General features: G+C 37.7%; 1 long non-coding RNA gene across 2 annotated transcripts; it reads left to right on the forward strand.

The window, feature by feature from the left end:
- Positions 1–4,454: 4,454 nt before the first annotated feature.
- Positions 4,455–12,919, forward strand: LOC132077111 (uncharacterized). Of its 2 annotated transcripts, XR_009418999.1 has the most exons (4): positions 4,455–4,578; positions 10,097–10,229; positions 10,423–10,494; positions 12,323–12,919. It is a non-coding gene; the product is annotated as an uncharacterized LOC132077111 (long non-coding RNA). The 2 variants fall into 2 exon arrangements; XR_009418998.1 differs by having other exon boundaries at positions 10,423–12,919.
- Positions 12,920–13,133: the final 214 nt, after the last annotated feature.

Raw genomic sequence — 13,133 nt, forward strand, 5'->3', positions numbered from 1 at the left:
TTCAGGCATGTGCAATGCTTTGGCCTTCACTATGCTCATAAGTCTTCCACAGTGATTATGACTAGGGTCCTTAAATTATATTGTAATTACTATTATTCATAGTAATGGCTTACTAGTAATAACTACTAATAATCTTGATAATCCCCTAAGGAAAAATACTGTAGGTGGAAAGCCAGAGATGGAGTCATTATAACAGAGACACTTGTTTCTTGTGTCCCTCTTGTAATAAAGTAATTAATTCCCAGCTTTTTTTTGAGGGTGATGAAGAGATTTCTGAAGAGACTTCTCTCATAACAACCCTCTCTGCCATCCTGTCCCAAAAACTAAGAGTGGAAGAATGAACATGCCTTTGTCCTGATTCCTATGAAAAATTCAAGCAGCAAATATGGCTTATTTCCATCCAAACTTCTGTCTCTCGTTCCCTATTTCTTCATTCTAATTTTCATGGTCTTCTGTGCTTCATAAGCCTGTAGTGTGTGGTAGACAAAAACTAAAGTGTTTATAACTTGGTAGACAACATCTTCCCAGAAAATTGTCATGAAATCTCCTTCTGACAGGATATTTTGCCAGGTATGCATTGTTTTTATGTACTTAAATTCACTTCTAAAAAATGTGCACAAAGATCTGGCTGTGTTTATCTATGGCTTTAAAAGAGCAATGATCAAAAGGGACTGTGTACTGTGATCATTTAGCCTTCAGACTCAGTAAAGAAATTCTTACTCACTTCTACAAGTGCATCTCTGTCCAGGGATTTGTCCCATATACAGAATGTACCTGCAGCTTTTGGCGTCATGGAGGGCAAAGAGGCAAATATTTCTCATTGGCAGGTGAAGTAACGTAAACCTGAATGCTCTGCTCAGATTTTTTCAATAAATGATTTTCGTCACTACAGAGCTTTATACAACAGCAGTAAAGGCAAGAAAGGAAATTAGAAACACAGCTGAGACTGCATCTCATACTTAATAATGGCCTAAAAGTCTTACTGTTTATTAAAACTAACACCCCTTGTCAAGGTGTTGATCAAAAATTCTCTGCAGTCTCTCTTCTTTGATCTTTTCATTTTAGAAACCACAGATATTTGTTGCTATTTCTTTATTTAGGTTTTTGTCTAAATACTGAAACTCAAAACTGCTTTCCAATAATGTTGTATGGTATGGAGTAATACTGTAATAATTGAACCAGTAAACTCATCACTAAACAAATTTGTCCACTCACAAAGAAAGGAGAACTTCTAGTGTAACACCAACACAAATTGTCAAAGATGGCAGTAGAAAGGATGCTTTTAAAAAACCTGTCATCTCTGAGCCTCTTGCATCTACTGTTATCCAGTCAGAGTATGGGCATAATCTATTCTAATATCCACATTTACCTTTTGTTTCAGCAGCTCCCTGGCTCTTGCACATGCAAACCATTTGAATTTCCTGTTGGCTCAGAGGTGAGATTTATAACATTTATTAAAGCTGCTTTTCGCTGTGAGTTTACTGGGCAGAAAGCCTAAGAGGGCCTTTTTTTTAAGGGGGTTTAATTGCTTGAATTTACCAGAGGGGTGAACATTATGCTTTCTTTGCAGCACCACTATCCACTAAGATTGCCAGGTGTTGAATTTCCCTAGAGGTTTCCTATTTATTGAAGGAATTCATGAAATATCCATCTATCCAGAGCCAGAGCTCCTACCATCCCTTTCCCATTCATTGTCTTGATTTTGTTTCCTTCATGGCTGCTTTTGAATTTCTTGGTTGAGCCTGTTCATTTCTGCCTGTTCCTGTCTGTAAGTGTCCTCCCTCCTCTCTACTTGTGCATCCTGGGCTTTACAAATGGGCCAGACTTGCTGGGAACTGAATGTGCCTGAACGCCCTTGCTGGGCTGTGGCTGCTGGTGCAGAGGGACAGTTCAGTGCTGGGAGCGCACTGGTGCTCTCAGCAGGGTGGGAAGGGAGACCAACAGAGCACAGGAAAGTCAGGACAAGTAGAGGGAAGGCTGAAGAGCAAAGAGGTATTTTCCAATGTTTAAAGTACAAGCCTAGAAATAGCCCTTTAAATCCATGAATGGTCTTCTCAACAGACGGCAACCCTACTGTCAAGTGCGCCCAAGGAAGGCAGACCATAATTGTTAGCAAGTGTATTGTTAAGGGAATTTACTAATTTACTGATGGAGCAGCCGCTTCAGTTGAAGAATAAATTGGAATATTTTGGTGCATTTCCTTTAAAAAGTCATCCACTTTAAAGTCTATGTATTAAAATTACAGAGTCTTAAATGGGGGGGTTTCCTTTGCTAAACAAAAGATATGCAAATTGCATTTCAAGATTTATATTATGATAAAAACTGAAACACAAAAGAGACATTATCTTGCAAAAATGTAAAAGTACGTTGCTTCATGAGTCTATAATGATATAATGTGATGTTGCTGTAGTTAAAAATGTCAGAAGGGAGACAATGACCTTAAAACTTTCAGGCAGACACATTAATATTGATTGATTTTTAAGAGATTAAACAGCAAGAATATATCTATACATAGACTGGATATTGGATTGTTTGAAAATTTGAGATGAGATACAGAACATTTCGGTCTTGTAATACTTTAGACTTAATAGCAAGAACATGCATTATATGCAGCCATTTGTACTACAGGAAACCAGATGATGATTTACCTTGACTTTAACAGACTATTTCTTGTAAAAACCAGTGGTATTCAACAAAGCTAGAGGATCATTTCTGGCTTAAGCAAAAATGTCGGTCTGTCATAGAGGTCAAAAAAGTCTTAATGTTGGTTTGTTAGTTAGTTTGTTTTTAACCGTATCTATGTAGATCTGTATGGTGTGTTACAATTATTTTATATACACAGACATACACAGATTCCTAAAATATATTGGGCACTGTAAAACCTCAAGGCCTTCTGGCCTTGAACCAAATAATGTGACTGCATATCAAATATCGTGTCATTTTTTCCCCTATTTTTGTCAAACTGGAAGAAGGTTGTCAGTAACACTTCGTGTTTAAGTAAGTTTAGGCTCATACTTATATCCATACTTATGTCAGCAAAGTCAAAAGGAAATGTGCTTCGCAGTGACGAGGAGGGTGCTAAACATTGTGATATTTAGTATTCCCCTGGGGCATTTTATTTTATCATCTCAAGTTGATGGAAGTGTCATCTCACAGATAAGCTGAACTCTTAATGACACTTCCATTGGCCAGAGAAATGAGGATGTTGGTCATAGTTGGCCCTTCAGACTTTTAGGAACCAGGCCACAGATGCCTTGGACTTGGAATTCAACTTGCAAGAGAGAACAAATCTGACCAGTAGGAGATGGGCCATCTTGCTGGGAAGAGATCCTGAGGCACTGTACAAGCTGGAGATTTTCATTTAGAATCAGACCTCACAAAACATGAGGCAGATAATTATAAGTTGTAGACCACATTTTTATAAAGATTTTTTTAAATATCACTTTTGAACAAATCATTAGTCTTTTACTTTTTTTTCTCTGCAGATATTAAGTGACTGAAAATTAGTATTTGAAAGAAAGAGAACGACTGGGAACCTGGAGTTCAGCATAGACATTTTGCATAATAGGGAATTCTTGTTTTCCAAGAAGCAAAGACAAGAAAAATTATTGTGTGGCTACTTTGCCTCCAGATTTAATTTTTTTTTTAATAGAAAATGGGAGATTCTTTTTGGGAGAACTATCAAACCAAAAAGTGTCTGGATGTCATAGCTGCATGCTGTAAATGTCTCTTAGTTTCACCAATGCTAAAACCTGTTTTGACCTTCCAGTAAAAGAAAATAGCTCAAATGGCTTGTTTAATATACCAGAGAAAGCACAGTGTCTCCAAAGAGCCTGGCCTAAGTGAGCACCCAGAATCCCAGAAAGCAAAGAAATTTAAAGGCAGCCAGACTTGATTTAATTATTTTTTACTACAAGTCTCATTTCAGAGAATGATTAACGGGAGAAGAGACATAAATGGCAAAGTCTTGATCAAAGAAGCTGCTGTCAGGGTACCATCTAGATAAATTAGGAAAAGAATGCTCAGGTTTCTGTGAAAGAAGACTAATGACATCAAGTCAAGATGAAATAGAAAGGAGCAGCATTGCAGGCTGGAAATCATAAAAGACTAGCATGCCCTGACAAGAGGCCCTGAGAAATTTCCCAAACTGGAAAGTAATTGGAATTGGAAAGGAATTACTTTCTGTAAGTGCCGGGTCTTGAAGTTACGCAGGACTGAAGATGACCCAGGCACCAAACTTGCTTTTTGGAACCTGTCAAGACAAGTGAAGAAATCTGGAAGCATCAGAAGCAGCAGCTGTTAGTATCAGCTCTACACACTGCAGGTGTTCTGCATCTTATGTGCTCACTCTACTCAACTAGGATCAGTCCCTTCACTTAAAACGGTCCCACCTGGAGGCAAGCAGACAGTGGATAAAAAGAGACTGTGAAACTAACAGCCAGTAAGCATTTGTGTAATTTAGAGAACTTGTTTACAGGAATGGCAATCTCCTGGAGAGAGCAGTGGCCCTAGCTGAAATCAAGAGAAAGCTTTACGAGTGATCTGAATGTGCTTGTGCGAAGAGAGGCATCTTAGAAGGTAGGATTTGTCTTTTGGTATATACATATAAACATAAAGGATTTCAAAACAGTAAATAAAAAAAAAAAAATCCAAACATCTTTCAGTGGTCCGAGGTGTACTCCTGGAAATCTAGTGTTTAAATAAAAATAAGATGACCCATTTGTCAGGGAACATTGAATTGTTATTTAAGTATTGACTTAGTTTTCTTACACTAGTATTTCTGTCTAGAGGAGCAGATCTTCCATTAGAAGCCTCCTTGCCTCAGATTTAGATTACAATATAGAGTAGCATTTCTGCAGACAAGCACTTAGTGTGATCAGTGCTAAAACTGTGTGAGATTAGCTAATGTACTTTTCTGTGATGTGCAAAGTGAATGCCAGGACGCACCATTGTACCTGACTGCAGCAGCATGAAGTTACGCTCCAGCAGCATTCCATCGGAACGTGGGATTTTGAAGGCAGGGAAGCGGTCTCTGGGGTGTTGCCCGTCAGCAAGAAATGGTTTTTAAAAGTAGGAAATAAAGGAAGAGTCTGAACTGATGTTTAGAACAAATAAATGGCAGCAGTAAAACTTTCAGTGGTAGTATTACATGCCGTCATAGAACAATAGCTAAATGAAGCATGTATTTAAAATTTGGTGAGAAGCTTTTGTACATTTTAGTTCTGTTTGGCTCAGCGGGTGTGCTGCACTTTAGACTTCAGTCTCCAGGGCTGTCAATCCAACAACTTTCACAAGCACTATATTCACTTAAAAGCTGAAAGAGAAAAATAGAAGGGGATGATGCTAATAGCACTTAGCACTTATATAGCTTTCCTTCCTGAAAGTACAGTGCAAACATGAGGTAATTAACATGTACTTTGTCTTGGAGATGCAAATATATCTCTAAACAATCCTTAAGCAAAGAGAATACAGACACATAAAACCAACCTATGCCCAGCTGCATGTTTTCAAGCTTAAATATTGTGAAATGCTATTTATGGTATAACTTCTCCCTGTAGTTGATCAGTAAGTCCAGCTTGTGGAATCCAACACAGTATATTTCAGCATGCAGGGCTCCTTCTTCATTGTGTGAAGAACTTAATGTAATAATTTCAGATTTTACTTAATGAAGTGCGTGATACAGGTAACCATCAGCAAGTTATACAAGGGGGTGTGTTATTTGAGTAGTCAAAATATGGGAATAGGTTGCACAGGTGTACCAGTTATTCAAACTGCCAGGAGCCTCTGGAGCAATCCTACTGTGCCTGCTCCAGTATCTACCCACCTGGTATTAACTACTCTGACTATGTCCCACAAAGTCTTGATGAACAGATAGTTACCCACCTAATCCCCTTACTAAGAAACTTCGAAGTCTTAAAAGGAAAGAAACTGAAAAGAGAGGTTCAGCTGGCACTGAGAAAAATTAAATGCTTTTGGGGAGGAAAAGAGACAGGTAAAACTATAAGTCTCAGACTTAGTTTTTCTCTGAATTAGAAAAAAAATATCTGCAGCTGTGGTGTGTTTTCAGTGTACTTTTTTTTTCTGGTTAAAATAAAATTTCAGTGCTGTTTGCAAAGCTGGAAATTGACTTCTAAGTCAATCTGATAATTAAAGAGTTCTTTTGAGCCCTTGAGCTACTACCAAAGGCTATCAGCACAGATCAGCCAGGATGTGGAGCAAATCTGGTCAGGGAACTATCCGTTTCACTCTCCTCTTCATTCTTAGGCCATTATGATTTTAGGATGGCAAATCTGTCAAATTTGCAATTTCCTCCAGTAATAGAGTTTTGGCAGAAGCTGATGCTGGTGCTGTACTGTACTCATGCACAGTTAGGTAACCAGTGCATGCTTCATTTGAGAGAGGCACAGAAAGCTTCTCAAAGTTACTGCATTATACTTTCTCTTTCAGTGCTGAACTCAGCTGCTGAGAGCAGAGGAGGTGTGAAAAGACTTGTTAATAAAAGTCTGTTTAGATTTCATTACTCTAAATAACCAGATCAAGACAATACACCTTGCCAACCCTCTGAGAATTTTAGTCCTCTCTGGCAAAACTTTCTTTCCTGCACTGACTATCCTTCCCAGTGGAATGCTTATGCAATGCAAGCAGAACTCTCTTCTGCTGCCTTTGATTAACAGAGAGAGTGGAGACTGTCTTCCACTTGTAGAAGATGGAGCAGGAAAGTTGAACAAAAGAGCCAGGGAGGTCTTGTTTCTCCTACTCAGATACATCAAAGAAGCCTCCAGCACCACCTTCCAAATTTTTAGCTTTCTGTTTCCCTCCTATTTTGTAAAGGGGAACTCCTTTGAGTAAAGGAGGAGCAAAGGTGACTGGTGTGGAGGATAGACTAGATGGCAGTGTGGCAGATTGGTGTGGCAAAAATGCCAGAGGCATTGGGGAAGGTCTAACTCACTGATTGGCCCATGAGATGGGCAATTATGGGTTGGTTGTGCTCAGGTCAGAGCTGGGGCTTGGGGAAGCCATGTCTTAGCAAGCTCCAGCATGACTTCTGGGCTGTGTCAAAAGCATTTTATTGGCTAGATCTGGAGAAGTGTCCTACCAAGGCTGACTAGAAGAGAGGTGCAGTGGACCATAAAGAGCTGTACCAAAATAGGAATTTTTTGCTCTTCACAATGGTTCTGGCCTCTGAGCAGTGAAATAAAAGTGAGCATTTCTGAATGAAAGCAGTAGCTGTGGAAATATCTTTGTCTACATGACAAGCCCTAGTCTTTAACCAATCTGAGGACTTCAGAGATGTTTTTCAGTTTGCTGTAGAAGAAAAATACCAACCTGTGGTAGACTTGGCATGTGGTATAGGCAGGCTTTTTCTCCCCCAGAAAATTAAACCTCCATTTTAATCACTGTGATTTTCTTTTGTTGTGGTCCTTTTAAAGTTCTGCAAGTTTTGCTTAGATATTTATGAAGACTTTTTAAGACTTAACTCTTGATGAAAGCAGAAATAGCGTTCTAAGCATAAATGCTACTGTTCCTTTCTCTATCAGCATGCGCACTAACCTGAATACCCTGAATATATATATACAGATTTCAAAACCCAACTAGTAATAAATGACAAGAAATGGGTGCTGGAAAGCTGAGTCAGTCTAGTTCAAAATATATTCCACTGTGTTACACTTATAAATTCAAAATAAATTACAAAGGTTAGTAAAATCTTATTTCACTTTTCTTTTTGCCTGTCCACTTGTATTTTCTGAATAAGTCTCAAATTTAAATGATTAATGACCTAGCTTAATTGAAAGGAAAATTATTCAGAGAAGAACACATTTTAAATAGCACATTTCCATATGCATGCTTTACATTGTTACTGAGTGATAACCTAATACAGTTAATTAGTACCTTTCTCCCTAGTATAACTTATTTGTCATCAGGAGCAGGATTTAGCCCTTTTCATCTTGTCATGGCTTTTGGTCTTAAGTGCTTGCAGTACCTTGCCCCATCAGGAGATCCAGAAGGATGATGTTTCATTTATTCCAGCATTGCAATTTTTTTTGTAGAGTTACTTAACAAAAATATTTTGTTATATGGAGTGGTTAGTGATGTAGTCATTGAATTCAATATGACTTTCACAATTGATGTCAATGAGAAGAGGACTGTGTTGACTGTGACTGTGTCACCCCAGTAAAAGATGAACACTGTGCCCTTTTAGGTAATATGTAACACCCATATTTTAAGGACATCACTTGTAAAAAATGCTCTGGAAAAGAAGGGAAGAATGATGTGCCTGTTATTGCAAAACTTACCTTCTGAATTCTGTTTCTAGTTGCAAGAGAAAATATAAAATGTGAGGCATGTGCTTTGTGCTTTATTAATATTTATTTAAACTGTCTTCTGATACATTGCCTTTCTGATGCTACGTGGTGTTCTCCTGCACTATTTCCCAGCATGATAGCTAATGTCCTTCTCTGAAAATTATCCATTAAAATTTTATCAATTTTGTGTTTTGGTGAGACAGTATGAGGAAATGCCATTGGAAAATTAGATTCCTCTTTGACATCAGGCGCCCAGTCAGCAATCCAATCCCATGTGTTTCTACTAAGACATTAGGATTTGATATAATTTTGGGCAGAAAACATTTTAAAATGAAACAATTGAATTTTCTGGATGGTCTTGGGGACTACTTAGCTTAAGAGAATACACTTCCAAATCAAAAGCCTTTCAATCATTCTAAATATTATTTGGATGATATTTGCTTTATATGTAGTAGCAGTTTAAATTTGTATTGAAGGTTTGACTGGCTCGTGCTCACATAGATGATGTATGAAATTATTATTTCATATTTTTCTGGTGTTTGCATTGCAAGTGACATCTGGCTGACAGGAACTTGGAGAAATGGGATACAAAGTGAATGCTGCAGTTACCACGGTATCATATTTATCAAAAGGCTTGAGGTTGGTCTGTCTTTGTTTCACATGTGAAACTAACAACAATGAAAAAGAAACAGCTCCTTTTTTTTTATTTAACTGAGTTGCTTAGAAAAGGAAGATAGATGAAGAAAAATATGTTAATTGTATTCTGTATTCATTTAATTTATATAGACAATCAGGTATACTGGCTGAAGGGCAGTTCTCAACTTGTATGGAGGGGTTGGTTTTGTCACTATTATACCTTTAGATTTTGGCTAATATTATATATAGTTCATACACTCTATATCACAGAGATAGGGAAGTCTGGAACAAGCCACTATGGAAGACTGGCAGAGTTCTTTTTAAAATTTGTGTTCAGCTGAACAAATCTAAAGGTAGGTTAATTATATTTGCATTATATCTTTGAAATGCAGCCGTTGAAATCCTTTCTTTAACCAAACTCTTACCTCAACACTTTTTCATTAAGCTCCTGACATGTCACTTGTCTAATGGTAAATTTGAATTAGTAAATTCTTGACCGGAATACAGGTTTTAAAAACTATTTTACAGTATAAAATGTGGTATGAAAATTTACAGTGCTTTAGAAATATGTGTCCAGCCTTAAAAAAAGGTTTTTTCCTAATGTATGCTGTTCGTGAGGAAGTTCTGCTGAGCTCTGATGTGTTACAGGACAAAACTAAAGGTGATACAGTGAAGCGTCCAGTTTCTGGCCACGCCCTGCCTTCTACATTGGCTGGAAGTGTTTCTTGGACACCCTCAGTCACTACCCTGCTATCTTTCATGCTTGTTGGGTTATAACGACTGTGGAATCTGTGTGAAGAAAATGGGGGAATTTGTAACGGTTGGGTGGTTTCCAAACCATCCTGGGGGCTGTTCCATTATATGCATGTGTAGTTCAGAAGAGAAAAGCAAGAAGAGGTTGTACAGAGATAGTGAGGTGGGTAGAACAGTCTAGGAGGGGAAAAGTCTGCTGGAGAGAGACAGAGAGACGGCAGACCAAGTAATCAAAAAATAATTGCATCTGTACTGCTGTCAAGTGATTTTCTGATCTATGAAGTTAACAAGCTGAGAGCACTCAGCATCTTCCAGAACTTAGACCTTTGCTTTTAAACAAATAGAAGATCCTGCTGTGTGGTCCAATTCACAGGAAGCAAGAACTAACAGTTGTTTTTCTTTAGGTCTGCAATTGCAAGGTCAAATTGGGAAACTTAAACCCCAACAAAAACAAGTGAAACAAGATACGAAAAACTGAAGGCAAGAAATACAAAGCAAAACATTTCCAAATTGTTCACAGAGGAAAATTTTCTTCCCGTAAGTGAACTTTAAGAAGAACCTATATTATTTACTGATGACATAGGGCATTTGCCTGTCTTCCTTTCTTAGACATTGGCAGTGTGAATACCTTCACTCTATTCTTCTCTCTGCTTTTGCAAACATCTCCATATAATATAGACTGGACTTGTCCATTGCCATACTTGCCTTTCCTCTTTTTTTTTTTTGTCAGACAACTGAGCAAAGATCGCTGAGATGTTGATCACTTCAGACCAGCAGAGTATCATTTAGACCATTCAGAGCAGTAAGTGTTCTGAGTTTAGCAATAAGACAGAACTGAGCAGAAAACCAAAGTTTCTGCTCAGAAAACCAACTGGTTTCCGAAGCATTGCATAGTAGTTCTTTTCAGCAATTTGTGAATCATGCAAATTCTGTGTATGATTCATTGGAATATGCTTTGCAATTTTAGATGAAGTTCATGAGTAATTTACCTTGTACTAGTTTAGGATATCATGACAAAGAACTTGTCATGAGGAAACACTAGGTATCTTGCCACTTAAAACAAAGAGTGGGTACTCTTGGAGCCTTTCTGAATGGGTACTATTCACTATGATGATTTTTATGTGCTTGGATGGTTTGTTGCAGATAGATTATTATAAAACACTGTCTACTTACCTGTTTTCCATATTGTCATTTACTCTTTTTGAGCAAGACATCTTTTCTTGGGCTCCTTTAGATCTCAAAAGACCTGGCATCAATCATTCCCTAAATCAATGAATGTATCCAGGCTCTCCTTTTGGGAGCGCTGGACTGGCTGAGCCAGATCCCATATCTGAAATTTTTATGCAGTGTCTTTACTTTCTATCAGAATGATTCATATACAGAGATATACAAGGTATCTTGAACCTCATTTAAATAAGTTTGCAAGTGCTACTGCTTCCTTTTGAGCTAAAGTCACAGAACTCTTCAGTTTATTTTTTTCCACTTTTATTCAGCTCTGTGTTTTATTGTTACATAGTATTTCTGTCTCTTCTTTGTGATGTATGAAACAAAGCTGTTCTAGTTTCTTAGCCAGTGTTATTTATGCTCAGTGCTGATGTATATTACCCTTTTACCAGTCTACTTCTCTGTCTACCCAGCCACACACTCAGATTTTATCACCTTCTGGTTAGGATTTCTGGACTTCCTGTATGCCAACACAAACAAAAAGCAAGGAAATAAGTGGTTAAGTCATTCAACACCCCATTTACACTGCACTCCTCAACAATCTTTCTCAATCCCAAATACCTCACTACCAATGACCACAGTACACAGGCTTCCAACTTCACCCTGATTACCTTGTTTTTCTCCTGTTTACTATTCAAGACATAGTTTCTTTTTTCTGCTCCATGATTTTACACTTTCTATCTTGAATATTTGTACCCCAAAAGAAGACATCATTATTAATTAAAAATTGAGAAAAGTCTGTTGTTCATTATTGTTTGCAATGTTGCAGGATTAAGAGCTGAGGGTCTGGGAAACACTTCATTCATTGCATTCTTTACTATTGCCCTTTGTGTGCTGAGTAGTAAAGCCATGCTTCTTTTTAATAGTTTGCATTTCCAGCCTGTTTCATGGAACAAGAGTAGGTCAGACCTCATCTTTTGCTCTTTTGAACCTTTCTCAGCCTGTGGGGTAAACCAGATTGGTCAAAGGTCTGATACTTTTGAAAGTGGAATCTTGGCACTTTCTTCTGTGGGGGTGAAGATGAAATGAATGAATGACACTCAATATAAACAATCTTTGCTTTTCCAGAGAAGAGTAGTAGCACCTACATATACTACAGGAACTGAGTTCTCTAGATCATGATAATGTCAGCTGAAGTACTTGAAAGTGAATTTTGAGGCAATTTTAAGGAGTGATTTGTATATATAAAAAGAGCCAGAGGAAAAGTATTCACTTTTTGTTTAATGACTAGAACTAGTATTAGCTGTGATAGACTGATGAACTGCCTGAAACATTTCAATATAATAGAAGGCAGAATATATTTTTATTTGGCAGAAGGCAGTAGGAAGAGGAAAAATAGCATATGTACATAAACCATGAACCTGAGATTTTTCCCTCTTCCCGTTTCTTACCCACTTTATTCCTAGTTCTTACATCTGGAAGAAACTTTGGATAAACAGCAGTCCTGAGGTAATATACCATAATAGCAAAAGCATGCTGAAGAGGGTGGAGTGGAAAAGAAAGGGGAGAGTCTGTGTTGATAAATAAAGTAATTTTCCTTCAGCTTACCTTCACAAAGTTTCTGGGTAGTTTAGAAGAGTGTTGTAGAAAAGAATGCTGCCTGCTTGAAACATTGCTTTCCCTAAAGGCTACACAGTAGTGTATTGGAAGATACTTGTCCCTCTAGATGAGAAGAATTTCAATTCTTGACCATGGGTATCTTTGGCTGGACTAAACAGGAAGTGTGGAAAGATTTCGGAGAGCCATTTTAACCCTCTGTTATGACACATCTGAAGATCTTGCTGGTGACTCAATTTGGCCTAATTTGTTTAACATTTTAGTAGACTATTTGCTTTTTCTCCTCTCTCCATTAGCTTTGTACAGTTGGTGTTGAATTTTTGTGCTTTTTAAAATTCTTTTTCCATACTAAAACAGTATAGACTTTATTTTTAGATTTTTGTCTAGAATAAACAAACCCTGTCTACTTTGCAGATAATTAAATGGCACTCAAAACAAAAAAACAATGTGGAAAGTTGTTGTAATGATGGTAATAGCTGTGAATTCCAGCAATACTCTTAGGGATGGAGAAAGTAACGAGTGTGTGATTCCCCTGTAGGGATGCTGGTGTCTGTTCCCTGCGTGTGGACTAAACCTTTACATACAGATGAAATTTCACTCAAAGCTCATCTGAACAGCCCTTTAGTAACAGTTATTCTGAAGTCTAATATCCTTTAAAAA

Source organism: Ammospiza nelsoni, chromosome 9 (assembly GCF_027579445.1).
Source record: "Ammospiza nelsoni isolate bAmmNel1 chromosome 9, bAmmNel1.pri, whole genome shotgun sequence".
NCBI lineage: Eukaryota > Metazoa > Chordata > Aves > Passeriformes > Passerellidae > Ammospiza > Ammospiza nelsoni.